Here is a 16,868-nt window from a genome sequence, read left to right on the forward strand (position 1 = left end):
CCAGATTCAGACAGTGTGATCCCCCTTGTTTTTTCCCATCCAGGCTTTCCCCACCTTACTTTTTCTGCAGAGAAAAACCAAGCCTACTTTTTTTAGAACATAGTTTCTTTCCATCAGGAAGAGAATGTAAAATGAGAAAAAGATCTCATTTCAGGAAAAAAAACCCTTTGGAGAGGTCTGAGGGTTTAAGATTGGGAGGCTTTTGTTGAAATTCCCTCTCCAACCCCCCCCCCAGCCAAATCTATCCCACCTGGAGATCTATACCTAAGGCAGAATCTCTTTATCCTTGAGGATTCCCTGGTAAAAACTGTCTTTCACATTAACCCAGTTGGTCTCCATCCGGGACAGGATCCTGCTGACTCTGTTTGTGTTATTTGCTAAAGTTATTGGCCATCATTTTAGGCTTTGGGGTTTTTTTCTTTTGCAGGGAGGGGATTAGATGCCTTGCAAAGCCAGCCCCCTCCCCTGCTTTAGTTTACTGCTGGATGCATTAAACCAGCGGTTCTCAACCTGTGGGTTGGCTTTTTACGCATACTGTCACAAAATGTAGCAATGTAGTTTACTGTTGTTATTATATTAAGACTGTTACCCATGCTATACCATGTTTCAAGACAAAATTTCATTTATTTGTAATTAGAAATAAATATTTCACAATATATAATTACATACTGGTTTTGTGATTAATCACTATGCTTTAATTATGTTCAATTTATAACAATGAAAATACATTCTGCATATCAGATATTTACATTACGATTCATAACAGCAGCAAAATTACCATTATGAAGTAGCAACAAAAATAATTTTATGGTTGGGGATCACCACAACATGAGGAACTGTATTAAAGGGTCGCGGCATTAGGAAGGTTGAGAACCACTGTCTTAGAGTCATATTCTTCCTATCTGAGGGTTCATTTTTGTTTAGGGAAATAGATTAAAGCTTCATAGGAGCTTTAATATTGGATGTACAAGAATTGGCACTTTTCTTGCTGTACAAATACTTACATGAAGCTGCTTGGAGAGGTCCATCAGCATGAGGTGAAATATCATCAGTATACAGATGATACTCAATTATATATTTCCATCTTAAGCCAAACAATGATGCAACAGTGGCCCTGATCTGTTGTTTGGGAACTATGAGAACCTGAGTGTTGGAAAATATATTCTGGCTAAAACATAGCAAAATGGACTGAGCTGGAAATACTTCCACTCTAGATGGAGGAATCACAATCCTGGGAGTTCTTCTGGACTCAGAGCTAGCTTGTGGAGAGCCTTTGCACAATTACGTTTTATGTGCCAGGTCTGACATGGTCACTCATGTCGTTATCAACTCACAGCTGGACTACTGTAATTTGTTCCACATGGGGCTGCCCTTGAAGATTATTCATATTGGATAACTTCAATTTTCATCTCCCAGCCTCCGGAATTTGCTTCACTAGTGGGTTCATGTCGTCCATGGCAACCATGGGCTTGCCTTAGATTACATGTGCAGTCATAGTTTGGACCTTGTTTTTGAGCAAAGGTGGGTTCAAAAAGTCTGAGTAAGAAAAAAAGGTAAACAGGAGACCCTATACCATTTTAGATAAATGACTGATCCAGTCCCTTCTTTAAAGCCTCCAGTATTGGAACACCCACAACTTCTGAAGGCAAGCTGTTCCACTGGTTCAGATGTCATAATGTGTCTACATCTAGTAATATCAGAATTGTGCAAGGAATGATATTCCCTGGGATAGTCTATGGAAGTGAAAGTTGTATTTTGAAGAACCAGAATATTGACACTTTTGAACTCTGGCATTGATAGCATCCTGAGATGGCCACGGACAGTCAAGAAAATAAAATAATGGATCATCAAACAAATTAATTCATAGTTCTAAGTCAAGGCATAAATGACTATCTTGAGCTTTTATGGCTGACAGTGGATTAGAACCTGGGGCTTCCTGTTTTAGTCCAGCATCTTAACCACTATACCATTAATTACTATAACCATTAAGATGCTGGACCAGAGCAGGAAGGTCCAGGTTCTAATCCATCCTCAGTCTTGGAAGTTCATTGTGATCCTGGGCCAGTGACTACCTGATAGAATTGCTCTAGTAGAGATAAATAATCCTTTCTCATTTTTTTCCAGTCCACCAAAGAGATAAACTGTTTATTTTCAAACTATTAGACACACCTATTCTTATTGTAGTAGATCTTCTAAACACCATGGCCTCAATAATGATCATTTATATGTGAACTTGAATCTAGGTTTTCAAATCAATATTCACAATTATAAAAGTTTTTTGCTTTGAAATAATCCATTCTGCTTTGTTTTATTTTAAAAACTATAAATAACACAAATATTTTGAGATGAAAGGCTGTTTTTTTAAAAAAAAATAGGAGAAAAAACAGTGTTAAACTGGCAAGACCTCATATTCTTCACCGCACATTACAATGGCACAATTTAAAATTCTGTCATACAAGACATTCAGGTGTCTTATTCATTTTTTAGCTTCTTTGAAATAGAATATGAAGTAAACTCTTCAGAACAGTACTGAAATTTATCTTCCTAATTCCACTGCTAAAAAGCAGTTTTAAAGAAATTTGCAAAAAATAAATTTCATATTACACAAATAACAATTACATTAAGTCTCTCTTAAAATACTAAGAAACCACTTTTTACATTTAAAAAAAATTACATCAGCATTACCTTAGAAAGTAAAATAAGATTCTCTTGTGTTGCAAAAACATTATAGTCTTTTTCTCTCTAGATAAATGGGAACGAAATTCTATAAAGCAGTTTACAATGCTGTTTTCTATCTCTTTATGGAAGATAATTGATCAGGTTAAAAAAAAGAATAATTACAAAGTTATTATGCATCCCCTTTGACATCATGGGAGGGTCTTGACTCTACATTTAGTCACAACTCTACAGTATTGGATTTCTACTGTACATAAAAGGCTACAAGGTACATTTAGCAGATATTGGGACAGAAGTGTAATTTTGACCTTTGCTCACGAGATAAAACTATCCCTTGGGACAGCCTGTGCCTGAAAATAGCACTGGGGAGAAGAAAATCCAGGATAATTAGTCATATATATTTGTATTATGAGCTTATTACCATTGTTTGCTAACCATATGATTTATTACAAGAGGAATTTGGACTGCATAAAATTTTAAACCAGATCTTTATTATTGAATTTATCATACCTTGATTTCACAATTCGGTCTTAATGCAGTAGCAAAATTTAAAATTCTTCAATTAATATTAATATGATTCTGAAGAATACTGTGATTGCATATATAGATAATACTCATCTCACGGCCACAACTGAGCCTAGAATTTTGGTCATGTCAAGAGACACTTGAGTTGACTTGATTTTATGACCATTTTATAATGCTTGTTAAGCAAGTCATCACAGTCATTAAGAGAATCATGTGGTTGTAAGTCCAAATCCAGCTTATTTAATGGCATGTTCTGCCAGAAAACAGTAAATATCATCACAAAATTCAGTCACATGACCAGGAACATTACAATCAGTTGTCAGTTGCCAAGCACTTGAAATGTGATCATGTGACTGGCAATGGGGCAGCAGTCTTAACTTCCAAGTCCACTGTAACTTTGAATGGTTTTTAAGTGACCAATCATAAACTGAAAACTACATGTATTATCTGCAGGTAATCCTTAATAAAGAATTAGAATATACATATTAACAAATCTATGGCTAAATACCTTTAAATTATTAATAATGTTCTTTATGATCTAGAGGAGTCTAATTCAACTATTTTTTCATTGTTTAGCCATATCAGAAAATGTTTTAAAAGGACTTGTTATTAATTTCATTATGCGAAAGTATAACATGGTTAAGGAAGCACTTTCTTATAATATGGGCTTGTATTATAATTACCCTATTCTGATTTGAAATTTCATTAAAATTTGTTAATATGGTCTTAAAATGATTGATACAGTTTAAATAAATGAAAGTATATTTAAATTATATACTGTGTTTCCCTGAATATAAGCCCTAACCGGAAAATAGCCCTAATACATCTTTTGAAACAAAAATTTATACTGTATAAGACCCGGTCTTATTTTCGGGAAACATGGCATTAAAAACTTTTACCATATGAATAATTACTGGTTTATAAAGCACAGAAACAGAAAAATAATTACTCTTCAATGTTGGAAAAATAATTTGCAATTCCAGGTTTACATCCTGAATCTCTGGTGCGTGTTCATTTTATTTTTTATGAGTTAGTTGTCTATCAATGTAATACAAGACCAATCAATATTATTTTGTGTGGTCATAGTTTAATGATGTGTTAAAATACTAAACTGAATGACTTCTTGTAGGTAACATGTTTTTATTATTTTTTTTCTTTTTTCCTTTCTTTCTGTACATTAAGATGACAAACAGCAAAATTAGAAGATTCTTAATAACTGTAAGATAAAAATACTATTTCCCTATCTATTTAAATTTCACTGAAGAAGAAGGGAGGTTATCAAATAGAACCAAATGAAGAAATCTGCTCAAGACCAGAACTGATAGATGCAGGTGTTCTGTTCCACATGGAAATGAGAAAGACAAGGAAATTAAATTTGATGTTATTGGGAATGTAACATAAACAAAAGTTTTATTAGAGGTAATGAGGCAGTCAAAACATAAAAGGAGAAAACTCAGATATTCATTTACAATTTGTATTATTATTAAATGGATTATCATTTAATTCAACAACTGCCTCAATAATTATATATAAAATTAACTGACTTTATTAATACCCCACTTCATTCCAGCAAGCAAAATTTGCTTATTAAAAACTAAATAAATGTAAATAAAAATTTCTAGTCTAATCAGATTTAATAAGTTTAATACATTTTCAATTTTGAACTTCTGCTAAGAATCATCTTCAGAAAGTTTCCTGCATTATTTTTTAATCTTTTGATCATATAAATTTTATCTTTGAATTCCTCCATTAGATGAAAAAGATATAAGTACCTAAAAAATGAAAAGCAAGAAGAGATTCTGCTACACATGTGCTTTATTATCATGTTACTGAATGTTTGGCAGATTTCCAGATTGCACTTGTAGAATCTAAATATATTTATAATTGGCAATTTTATTACTTTTTTCCAATTTTTACAAATGTTACTTAATAGATCCAGTGACAGAATTACTACAGCATTTGGATACCATTTCTGCTTTAGATCTAAATCTTCAAAGATATCTGCAGCAATATAAAAGATATGCAATTTTAAAAGTCACTAAGTATTTTACTCTTCAGAAGTGTTTTTTTCTTTTATTTTTTACACTTTGGGCCTCAAATAAAAAAATAGAATATTTCCCTCCTTATTCTCATATTTCAAATATTTACTGAGAAATCCTTAAGAGATAGTATTTACTTTCTTGGAAAATGTACTCGTTTCTACAGATGAAACATTATATTTTCAACTATAGTTTCAAGATTCCTGTTTATAATAATGGTTTATATCACTTTTAGCTCAGAAGATAGAAAAACAGAAAACTGACAGCAGAAAAACTGACAGCAGTCCATCGAGTCTGCCTTTGAGTTTTATGTAATTTTTGTCAGATGATGGACATGTGTGTTTATCCCGAGTATGTTTAAACTCAGTTACTGATGATTGGGCCATTACCTCCGCTGGAAATTGGTTCCAAGCTTCCACTACTCTTTCCGTGAAGTAATACTTTCTAACATTAATTCTGAACTCCTGTCAATTTGAGGTTATGTATCTGAATACTTCTTTAGAAATAGCAGGTCACAGGATTCCAAAGATAAACACATTTAAGTACAATCAATTTTAATATGAAAGTTAAGGATATTCTTACATATCATTACCTGAAATATATATACACTTGGCTCAAACATGTTAATATTACAAATCAATGTTAAAGTGTAGATGTGTGTAGAACTGTGTAGAAATATAGAAAAATGAAGATTTTTAAGCCATTATATAATTTATACATACTTATATAAGGGTTTTCTATATCGCTCTAGGACAGTGGTTCTCAACCTTTTTCATGCCGCGACCACCAACCGGTCGTAAGTCAAGGACTACTCAACTGGTGCAGCACCGTTTGCAGAATGGCCCCCTTTTACTTACATTTTTAATAGTTGCTCAGCAGGTAGGGGTGGAAACAGCTCGCCTTCGCTGCAGACAACTTGCAGCACCGTTTGCAGAATGGGACTTTTGGCGGGCTCAGCAGGGCAGAGACAGCCTGGACAATTCCTATTGGCTTTTGAAAGCCAATAGAATTAGACTCTATTCAAGAGAGTCTATTCTATTGGCTTTCAAAAGCCAATAGAATAAAAGGGAGTAGCGCAGCTAAGGAAAAGGGGAAAAAAATGGCGGACTGCGTTGTTTGGCGATCCCCGTGAAATGGTTGTTCGACCCCAAATGGGGTTCCGACCCACAGGTTGAGAACCACTGCTCTAGGAAGTCAAGGTTCATACTTATTGGATATACATTTTTAGATCTCATAAATATATTCAACAAGATTCTGCAATACATCAGTTTCAATTCCAAAAATATGTTTTAGAGTGTGGGAACACAAATGTAGCACTTATCTAAACTCTTCAGTTTTAAATTTCTCAATATTGTACAGTAACCTGTGGAAATCAGTCATTTTATCCTGGGAAAAAATGTAGCTACTTCAAAGAATCAGGGTAGAATAAGGTGCTCTAAAACAAAACCCTATTGATAATATCAATGAGAAACAAATATAAATAAGCAATTAGTTTATTTCTATGAGAAATGTCTCAACAAATCAAATGCTTTCCTAACTACTGTTCATAACAACTACCTTTCACTAAATTAGCAGATTTATTTAATTATTTTTGTTGAATCCATTCTTAATTCAAGATCTTATGTAATTTACAAAAAGTGCTATTTTAATTAATTAAAATTTTAACCCAACAGCACTCTCTGGGTGATTTACAGTAAAATCTACAGCATCAAATCTGTGTTGTGCTTCATATACCGTGTTTCCTCGAAAGAAAGACCAGGTCTTTTTTTTTTTGCCTCCAAAAGAGGCACTAGGTCTTATTTTGGGGGGGGATCTTTTATACTCATCTCCGGCACCGACAGCCCTGCCCAGCTGGCCCACTTCTTCTGCAGCCGAAGGAGCAGCTTCATTCTGCAGCTGCATTCCGGCTTGCATTTCAGTCAGGCTTTCTGGAAGGCCAATGCAGCCTTCCATAGCTCGGTTCTCGGCTGTAAAGGCCTTCTGGAAAGGCCTGTGACTGAGAAATGCAGGCCTGGCTGCAGAAGACACTACAGAAGAAGTGGGACAGTGAGGCCTGGCTGTGAGGTAAGAGGGTGTGGGGCACGTGGGGCAGATCCACTCCCCCACCCTGGCTTGATTTTTGGTGTGTGCCTCACCCCAAAAGTAGGGCTTATTTTCAGAGTAGGCCTTACTTTGGGGAAAACAGGGTACTTTCTTGGATATAAGCAGGGTTGTCAGCTATCTTTACTAGCTGATTTTCTATAATTTACAATGATTTGATCAGCAAATGGTAATATATATGTAAAAAGCTCTTCCTAATGATTACTTCAAATCAAAAGAAGTGAAAAATGACTAGGCAGGTGGTGTCCTATGGCAACTCATCTCTCAGCCAAGATAAGGCAATCATTTAACCTACTGAAAAAAAGTTCTCATCAAATAGCATCCAGGCCCTACAATATTTTTTTTTAGTTCAGAAAGAACATCCCTTCATCATGGCCACCTTTCAAACAATTCCTGTAGAAAGTGTAATAAACTTTAATAAATTAAATCAATCAATTTAAATAAAATGCCCCAGATTTACAATATTTTTTAAAAAAGAATGAATAAACTTACTTTAAAGATACATTTCCTCTTTTTTTTAAATGTAGCTGTGCTCAATTTTAGGTTAGCTTTTTGAAAAATACTCTGATTTTTTAGTATTGAAATATTACCAGATAAAATATGAATATTTTAATAAGTAAAAAGGAAGATTTGAACTATAAAAGTAGGATACGCGTATACTGTAGTTACCACAGGATCTGCCAGAGCTTTGTAAGCTAAATTATTAACATATAGATAACAGTCTTCAACAGAAATCTTTTAGATAGGGAAACTACATATGCACTTGATTGTGTGCAGAACATCAAATCACATATTTTTCAACTATCTGCAAATCTAGAGTCAGCACAGAATACCTAATCATGAAGTTTAATAATATTGCTTCAGAAACTCATCAATAAATGTTGTAAGATCTGTTAACCAGTATCTCAGACTACAATCCTAGACTGAATTACTTGAAACTAAGTTCCATTTAACTACCTATAGCAGTGGTTCTCAACCTTTTTAATGCTGCGACCCCCAACCGGTCGTAAGTCGAGGACTACCCAACTGGTCATAAGTCAAGGACTACCCAACCGGTCGTAAGTCAAGGACTACCCAACCGGTCGTAAGCCGGGGACTACTCAACCGGTTGTAAGTTGAGGACTTTCCCTGCCCGGGAGCGACGTGCATGCGTGGTGCCGCCCCCTGCGCCGGCCGAGGCATAGCTGGCAAGGGGCAGCAACGGCGCAGGGCGACCACCGGCTGGGCCACCAGCTGGCCCAGCCCAAGGGAGGTAAGGCACCTGCCGGGCCCCACGCGTGCCAGCAACCCTCCCTGCAACCGCCGGCCTCCCACCTCCCACCCCTGGCCCTCTTTTACTTACATTTTTAGTAGTTGCTCAGCAGGCAGGGGTGGAAACAGCTCGCCTTCGCTGCAGACAACTTGCAGCACCGTTTGCAGAATGGGACTTTTGGCGGGCTCAGCAGGGGAGAGACAGCCTGGACAATTCCTATTGGCTTTTGAAAGCCAATAGAATTAGACTCTATTCAAGAGAGTCTATTCTATTGGCTTTCAAAAGCCAATAGAATAAAAGGGAGTAGCACAGCTAAGGAAAAGGAGGAAAAAAATGGCGGACTGCGTTGTTTGGCGACCCCGTGAAATGGTTGTTCAACCCCAAATGGGGTCACGACCCACAGGTTGAGAACCGCTGACCTATAGGATTGTACTACTAATTCTTTAAAACTCAAAAAATACAATATACTTGATCAGCTAATGTACTCTGGCAAATGCAACTAAGAGAGAAGCAATTTAAAACATTAAGATATTCCGGTGGCGACAGCCACGCCGATGGCTTTTTTTTTAAGCCGTCCGCCCTGGGATGTGTCAAAGCCTGCTGAGACAGCGAGCAACAGCTGTCTCGCGGCTCGGAACCTCTCTCCCCGGGGAAGGGGAGGACGTGAGCTTTCCTCAGATAGTGGTAGAGCTCCCCGAGACCCCAAAGGTTTTTTTGGGTGGTCGGAGGGTGAGAGCTCCCACAGAGTCTGAGGTGTTCTCCACATTCCAGGATGCCTTTGCCTTGATTTTTCTTCAGGGCAAAGCTAGACACTGCTTCCACATCTGCGCTTAAAATGAATTTGTGAGTAAAATTTAAAGCAGACAGAGCTGACCAGGAGCAATTAAAATGGTGATTATTTTGAGACTTTAACTCTGGAAAAGAATTTATCTTCTCCTTTTTTTCAATTAAGAGTGGTAAAAAATGGCGCTGAGATGTTGATTCTTTGAGTGAAAGGACTGGAAACAATGTAAAAGATTTTGTATTTATATAAAATGCAAGAATTTTCTTTTAAGGGGGCTTTGTCTTTTTTCCTCCCCTTTTTTTTCTTTTTTTTGGTATTTGTTGATTTATAAGATTTTAGCAGATTTTTTAATAAGTGGTCTTTAAAAATAAAATGGCTTCAAAGCGTCTCAGAGCTTCTGTTGTTTCTAAAGCCTCGATCTTCCCGGTAATGCAGACAGCTCAGCAAGCTAAGTTTAAGGTACCACCACTTTCTCCATCGTCATCAGCATGTACACTTAAAGATTTACAGGATGCCTTGGGAAATATGGCACGACAGATTAAAGAAGAGATGGAGGAATTTTTTGAAAATAAAATCAGAGAAATGAGAGAGGACATACTGTTTGTGTTTCAAAAGTCCGTTGGTCATATAGAGTGTCTGGATGATCGTATTGATGATGCTGTGGAAAATTTTGAAAAACTGGAAGATCAAATTGACAAAGTAGAAAATAAGGTGGAAAGAATACAAGATGAAATTACTATATTACAATATAGAGACATGGAATTTGCTTTAAGAATAAGGGGAATGAAGGAAAACATGCAAGAGGATTTGAGACAAGTGGTGGTAAAAGATATAGCTTTCATTTTGGGGGCTGAGCCTGAAGAAATACTGAGAGAGAGACGGAAAAAGTTTTTTTTTTAGGGTTAATTCAAGGGTTGCGAGGCAGAGGAATTTGCCACGAGACGTGATTATTTATTTTTTTAGGAGATCACTTCGTAATGAAATTTTACAGGCTTTTTATAAGCAGAGATTTCAAATTGCAGCTCAAGATGTTATAATTTTAAAAGAAATACCTTCAAAAATTCTTAGAAAAAGAAAGGATTTTGCTTTTTTGGCTGACGAGCTCAAAAAACGACAGGTCTGGTTCAGATGGGAGATACCAGCTGGAATAGTGGTGAATTATGCGGGGATATATTATAGACTTAATACAATTTCAAAGGCTAAAGATTTTTACACTTCTGTTTTGAAGGCGGGCTCTCCATTATCTTCACGACCTGAGATAATAGAAGAAAAGTTGGAAGAGCAGCCGGCTGATGTAGAAGACATACAGGGTGAACCTCTGCAACAGTCTCTTGTGACAGAAGATTTTTTAAAGAAACCGAGAATGATTCGTGCAGCCTATAGACGTAAAGAAAAAGAACAGCAGAAGGTGGATGTTGGAATAAAGAAAAGGAAATGATGAACTTTTGTAGTAGTTTTTTGAGATAGAAGATGTTTTAAAGGAATAGTGAATGATTTGTGTAATATGTAGACGTAAAGAAAAAGAACAATAAATGTTAGTTTAGCTGGTAGTTTGATTTAGTATGTTTTAAAGGAATAGAGAATGACTTGTGTACTATGTAGATGTAAAGAAAAAGAATAATAGAAGGTGTTGATTTAGTGGAAAAGTTTAAATATTTGGGAGTATATATTATAATTTTTTTAATTTAAAGTGTATAAAAATAATTATGAGATATTATGGGTAAAGGTGAAAAAGAATTTAAATTCTAATGATCTCTGTTGGTGAGAATTTTAGTGATTAAGATGAATGGTTTGCTAAAACTTTTTAAGTAGGAGGGTATTAATAAATTTACTTAAGGGTGGGAGGAAAAAAAGCAAAGAGCCAAGTTTATTGAATGTAAGTTTGTTGGGGGGGTTATATTGGAGGGAAAATCTTGTGTTTATTATGGATGAATGGTTGTTTAAAAGAAATATACACCTTGGCATGGAGAAGATGGATAAATTACATGTAGAGTAAATATGGGATTTAATGGATAAATTATGATTAGAGTTGATATGGGATTAAAAAGTATTATTTAGGTTATGAATAATTTTTAGTTTTTAATTTGGAATTGCTTATATTATTATTTTTGTTTTTTTTTAAATTTGCTTAAATTTGTTTTGTATTCGAGTTAAAGCACATTATTGATTTTGTTATTTGTATAGTTGGATAAGTTTATTTAGAATTTGCTTGTTTATTTGTAACCCTGTAACCAGCTCTGGGAAGTGAGGGGGGGAGGGAGGGAAGGGGTTATTCTAGGGGGGGATATCGTTAAAAACTTGTATAAAACTTTTCAATAAAAAACATTAAGATATTCTTCTTTAATTATATGTTAAATGTTGATATTTCCCAAATTTTTTAATCCCAATATTCAAATAGCCTTATCTGTTTTATACTCAAAATTATCTCTATCACATCAAATGTATTGTAGAACACCCTCAGCAAGTTAGAACTCCTGAGAATCTGGAGAACATGTACTGTTTCCAACTTATATTTACAAAATTTGAGCCACATTAAAAAATTGTATATAAACCACATAGTACAAGCGCCAAATGCATATACAGTACACATAATTGTACTGACAGAATGTAGCAATCTATGTATTAGAAATCATAGTTATTAGATACTAAACTGCCTTAAATCCTTTTTACAAAAAGAAAAAATACAATAGGAGTTTTAGAAAATATTGTGAGGAATTTATCAAAATATCACAGAATCCTGCTTTAACAAACTGGTGTGAATAAGTCCATACTCTTTGCTCATTATCTGCAAACAGAAAAATGAAATAAAAAAAAGCTTCATATGCCAAACAAATCAAGTCATGTTGGTTTTGTTTGTAATATTTAAATATTCAATATTCAATAATTAAATGTCAATGTAACAGAGGAATGCACAGAGAAATGCATTTATGTTGTGTTTCATTAAGCAAACCTCTTACTGATTAGATTCACAACTTGCAATACACATGGTTAAAACAAATCATAGAGTACCATGGTATGTGAGCTAGTTAATATATTCAAGCTTCATTAAAAAAAAATATGTATCTGAACCATTCATATAAAATCAGTTATAGTAACTACATCTTCGTACCCTATTGCAGGGGAAACAACTATTTGGTGTCCCATTGTTACATTAACATTTAGAGCAGTGGTTCTCAACCTGTGAGTCGAGACCCCATTTGGGGTCGAACGACCATTTCACGGGGGTCGCCAAACAACGCAGTCCGCCATTTTTTTCCTCCTTTTCCTTAGCTGTGCTACTCCCTTTTATTCTATTGGCTTTTGAAAGCCAATAGAATAGACTCTCTTGAAGAGTCTAATTCTATTGGCTTTCAAAAGCCAATAGGAATTGTCCAGGCTGTCTCTCCCCTGCTGAGCCCGCCAAAAGTCCCATTCTGCAAATGGTGCTGCACCAGTTGAGTAGTCCTCGACGTACAACCGGTTGAGTAGTCCTCGACTTATGACTGGTTGGGGGTCGCAGCATTAAAAAGGTTAAGAACCACTGATTTAGAGGGACACTGACACTGAGAACCATATTACAAATGGGTACAAATGAGAGTAGTAGTTTTTAATTTAGCAACATTACATTATGCAACACACTTTTTAGGTTGGACCATTTATCACACTAAGTTATGATTTCTTTAACTTTGCTTTGTCAAATTAATCACAACAGGCTAGATTCAAGCAACATACAAAGAAAAAGTATAGTTTACACATAACAGCGCTCCTTCTCTGTTTTGGCACCCATGTTGTAGAATCTTCTCACCCTGGAGTGATAATAGTGATAATAGTCCCATCTCTTCTGAGCTTCTCAAGATCTCCAAAGATGGTTATGTTAGCAGATCTGGGACACCAGGGGACTGACTGATAAAACTAGTGAAGTGGCTCTATTATTATTAAGGTGTCTTTATTATTAATGCTTTAGCTCTGTTCTTATAGTTTTTAAATGTTTTTTAATTATTTAATGATAAAGGTTTTAGATATTTATTGTTTTGTTGTACACTGACCAGTCTCGTTCATGAGATGGACGGTTGTATAAATTAGATAAATGAATAAATAACACAGAAAACCAAAAACAAAGCAATCTACTATATATTGTCTTAGCATGAGCCTGTATTTAACAAAAAACTTAATGATATGAGTGTTCTATCAGTATTAACACAAAATGTTTAAAATACTAATCAATCTTTGTACAGTACTAAACCATTCCTCATATTTCCAACAGACTAATTTTATAAAATGTAGCACACAGTAACAGACAATACATTGCACTCAAGTATCACAGTAAGCAGAAAGATAATAAATTCTGACTATAGATTCCTCAAGGTAAGACTTGGTGGAAAAAATCATGTACTCAATCTACAGAAAAGCCTCAAAGAAAAATCTATGTTTACAGTATAAAAATTTTAAAATGTAAGAACAGCCTAATCAATAGTTGACATTCACTAAAAATTTTCTGCAATGTTAGGTTGATAGTTTTTCATGTGTTGTTTAAAATTATGAGCTTTACATATTTTTAAATTCTTATTTAATTATATCTTCATCCATGTAAACAGTAATTCTAATTACAGATATGTAAGAAATATAAATATTGCTGAACTGCCATTGAAACTATACAATTAAGAAAGACTGGTTAGATTTCCATCCTGGCTTTATTTTGTTCCAACTCAAGGCAGAATATACAATCCTTCTTTCCATTCTCCTCACAACTATGTGAGATGAATTGATTTGAGAAACAGTGCTCAAAGTCACCCAGCCAGGTTCCATGCCTAAGGCAGGATTGGACTCACATTTTCTCATTTTCTTGTCTAGTACATTAACAACTACAACTAAACTGCTTTTAAACTATTAGAAGTCTAAGGAAGGGTGCTTAACTGTTTAGTTCAGATACTGAAAATCCGTACACCTTACAGCTGAAAAATAATAGTAACCACAGAGCCTCTGTACCTGTCCTAAAAATAGATTTTCTCAAGCTGTATGTTCACAGATTAAAAAATAAATTCCAAATGATCAACCATCATTCCCATTTTCCACTACATAGTACCAGAACTGAACAAAGTTTTAAAAACTGGTGGTGTGATTTTTAATCAGTTTTTCAATTTGACATTATGGGGAAACCCTGTTTGTGGTTTAGCTATGGGGGGGGGGGAAGAGTTTGAGCAACTAAAGAAGAGATGACTACATTTCTTACAAATGCTTTGCTAAATATTTACAAACCATAAAGCAATTCATATTTAATATTATTTATACCTCACACTTCCTGGAAATTTCAAACAATAAAACAAAGATAGGGATACTACAAATTGCTGTTAAGAATACAGCAAGCTCCTACAGGCACTTCAGAATTATACAGTTTACATTTACAGGGTACAAGGTTTTGTGAACTGCAATTCACTTCTTCATTTGCAACAATAGTTTCTTCCCCCAAAAGCAAAAAAAAAAAAAAAAATGTTCACAGCATTAATCAGTTGTCTAGGATATTTTGAAAATATATTTTGACTCTTTGAAAACTTTCCAAGAGTTTAAGAGGCAAAAACTAACAAGAACACTACATGACATACCTACTTTTAATTTTAAAAGGCACCTTATTATTTAAAAAGCAGGGAAAGAGTGGATAAAGTTTGTATAAAATACAGTAATACGTACAGTTGTCCATAGAACTGCAATGTAGAGAGTAAATTTCTGTTATATACAGGGTATTAACCTTTACTTACCTGCCACATAAGAAAATGATTACATCACGTTTTAACCTGAGTGGATGCACTGAACAATCTATCTCACCAAAATTTAACTCCTATTCCCTAAAATGTGACATGTCTGATCACGTCTCTATATGCAACAACAATGCAAACAAAGGATCGCTTTACATTTTGCAGCAAGCAAGAAAATGTATTAAATTTGGCCATTTAAGCGTACTCCAGTATCAGTTTATCACCGAGGAGCTGCAGTGCTTATTGCAGAACGAATGCTTTCAAATCAAAACAAGACCTTCAACACCTCGTCCCGAATAAGAAACCGAAACCGATCAAATAGAAGTTGTCCTGCAAACATCGCTGGGCCGGAAAGAGATTTTTTACAGCTGTCCGACGAAGTTCTTGAGGCAACAGGGTCTAAGGGCAACGAGTTAGGGGCCTTCTTCACTGGGAAAGCAGGCCCTGAAAGTAATAGTCCACCTACGAATCAACTCTCTCTCTCTCTCTCTCTCTCTCTCTCTCACACACACACACACACACACACACACACACACACACTTATAAGGAGAAGTAGATTCTGCGCTATCTGTTCCTTACCCCGAGTTTCAGGCATCAGGGGGAACGCGATGCTCCGACGCGGACCCCGCACGGCGCTCGCACCCCGGAGGCATAAAGGGCAAGGCGAGATACAAGTAGGCCGAGCGCTGCTTCCGTAAGCGATGCAGACGAGGGGAAGCTTGTGGCGGGAAACGCAGCTGGGGGGGGGCGGAGAAGGAGCTAAAGCAGGACCACAACCCCAAAGAGCGCGGCTCCCCTGTACTGCCTCCCGCGGCGGGGCCTCCCCCTTGCTCCGAGCGCCGAGGAAGGAAAGGCGGGAGGACGCAAGCGGGCTGGGCCTCGGGGATCCTGCACTCCCGTGCTAAGCGTCGCGCCACCGCCGCGACGTGTTCTTCCCCCTCCTATTTCCCTCACACATCTCCCCCCCCCTCACTCCCTCACAGAGACAAAAGCAAACGGAAACCGAGGGGATGAGACAGACCGCAAGGAGCCCAAACCGCGCCGGACCCAACCGAAGCCCTTCCCCGACCGACCGCGGATTCCCGGCAGATTCGAAGTTGGGCCTCAGCAGAAGAGGTAGCGGGGGAAGAATAATAGGGCCGAACTCACCGCATGAATTTTCTTGTCCCGAGGATCCAAGATGGCTGAGCACCCCGCACGGAGGATGCTGGGGGAGCGACCTTTACCCTCTGACCCCACCACTGCCGTCGTGACCCCGCCGCCGCCCGGCAGCGGCTACGGGACAAGGGGGAAGGCAGATGCGGTAGGCTGGTCTAAGAACTGCTTCCCCGACCGAAGACTCTCTCCCGTCGGGGATCCTGTGGGAAACGAGACCTCCTGCGTGCCTGTTTCGCGCGCGGCAGGATTCGGGTCTCGTTCTCGCCGAGCTTTGTCCTGCCGGAGCGGCTGGAAACGGCAATGGAGCCGCCACCGCCGGGATCTCGGGGCCCAACTTCCGAGAGAGCGGCCTTGCATGAACCGCGAACTGATTCTGAGACATCCGGGGAAAGGGGGAGGGGGACTTTTTTACACGGTGGAAGGAGGAAGCTGCTGCACTTAACGCGCACACGCTCATTCGGGCCGTTTGGAAGGCATAGACACGGTGTCCGTAGTTTTGAACCATGTTTACAGTTGAAGTTGGGGAGAACTCTCCTTTCCCCCCACCGCCAAGCTGTAATGTTTTGCAGTTCCTATTCCGCAATCACTTGGGGATGTTTTCCAAA

General features: G+C 37.1%; 1 protein-coding gene across 6 annotated transcripts in view; it reads right to left on the reverse strand.

Moving 5' to 3' along the window:
- The window catches only part of CNOT2 (CCR4-NOT transcription complex subunit 2), a 116,338-nt gene extending 99,676 nt beyond the window's left edge, over nucleotides 1-16,662 (reverse strand). For 2 of the 6 annotated variants that reach the window (XM_039344484.1, XM_039344483.1), the window contains exon 1: nucleotides 16,255-16,660. The gene's annotated coding sequence lies outside the window, so the exon portion shown is untranslated. Of the gene's footprint in view, nucleotides 1-15,684; nucleotides 16,216-16,254 lie in introns of those variants that run through there. The other 4 variants (XM_039344486.1, XM_039344485.1, XM_039344488.1 and 1 more) reach the window with 3 other exon arrangements.
- Nucleotides 16,663-16,868: the final 206 nt, after the last annotated feature.

The sequence above is a fragment of the Crotalus tigris genome, unplaced genomic scaffold (assembly GCF_016545835.1).
Source record: "Crotalus tigris isolate CLP2741 ecotype Arizona unplaced genomic scaffold, ASM1654583v1 scf7180000017916.3911339, whole genome shotgun sequence".
Lineage (NCBI taxonomy): Eukaryota > Metazoa > Chordata > Lepidosauria > Squamata > Viperidae > Crotalus > Crotalus tigris.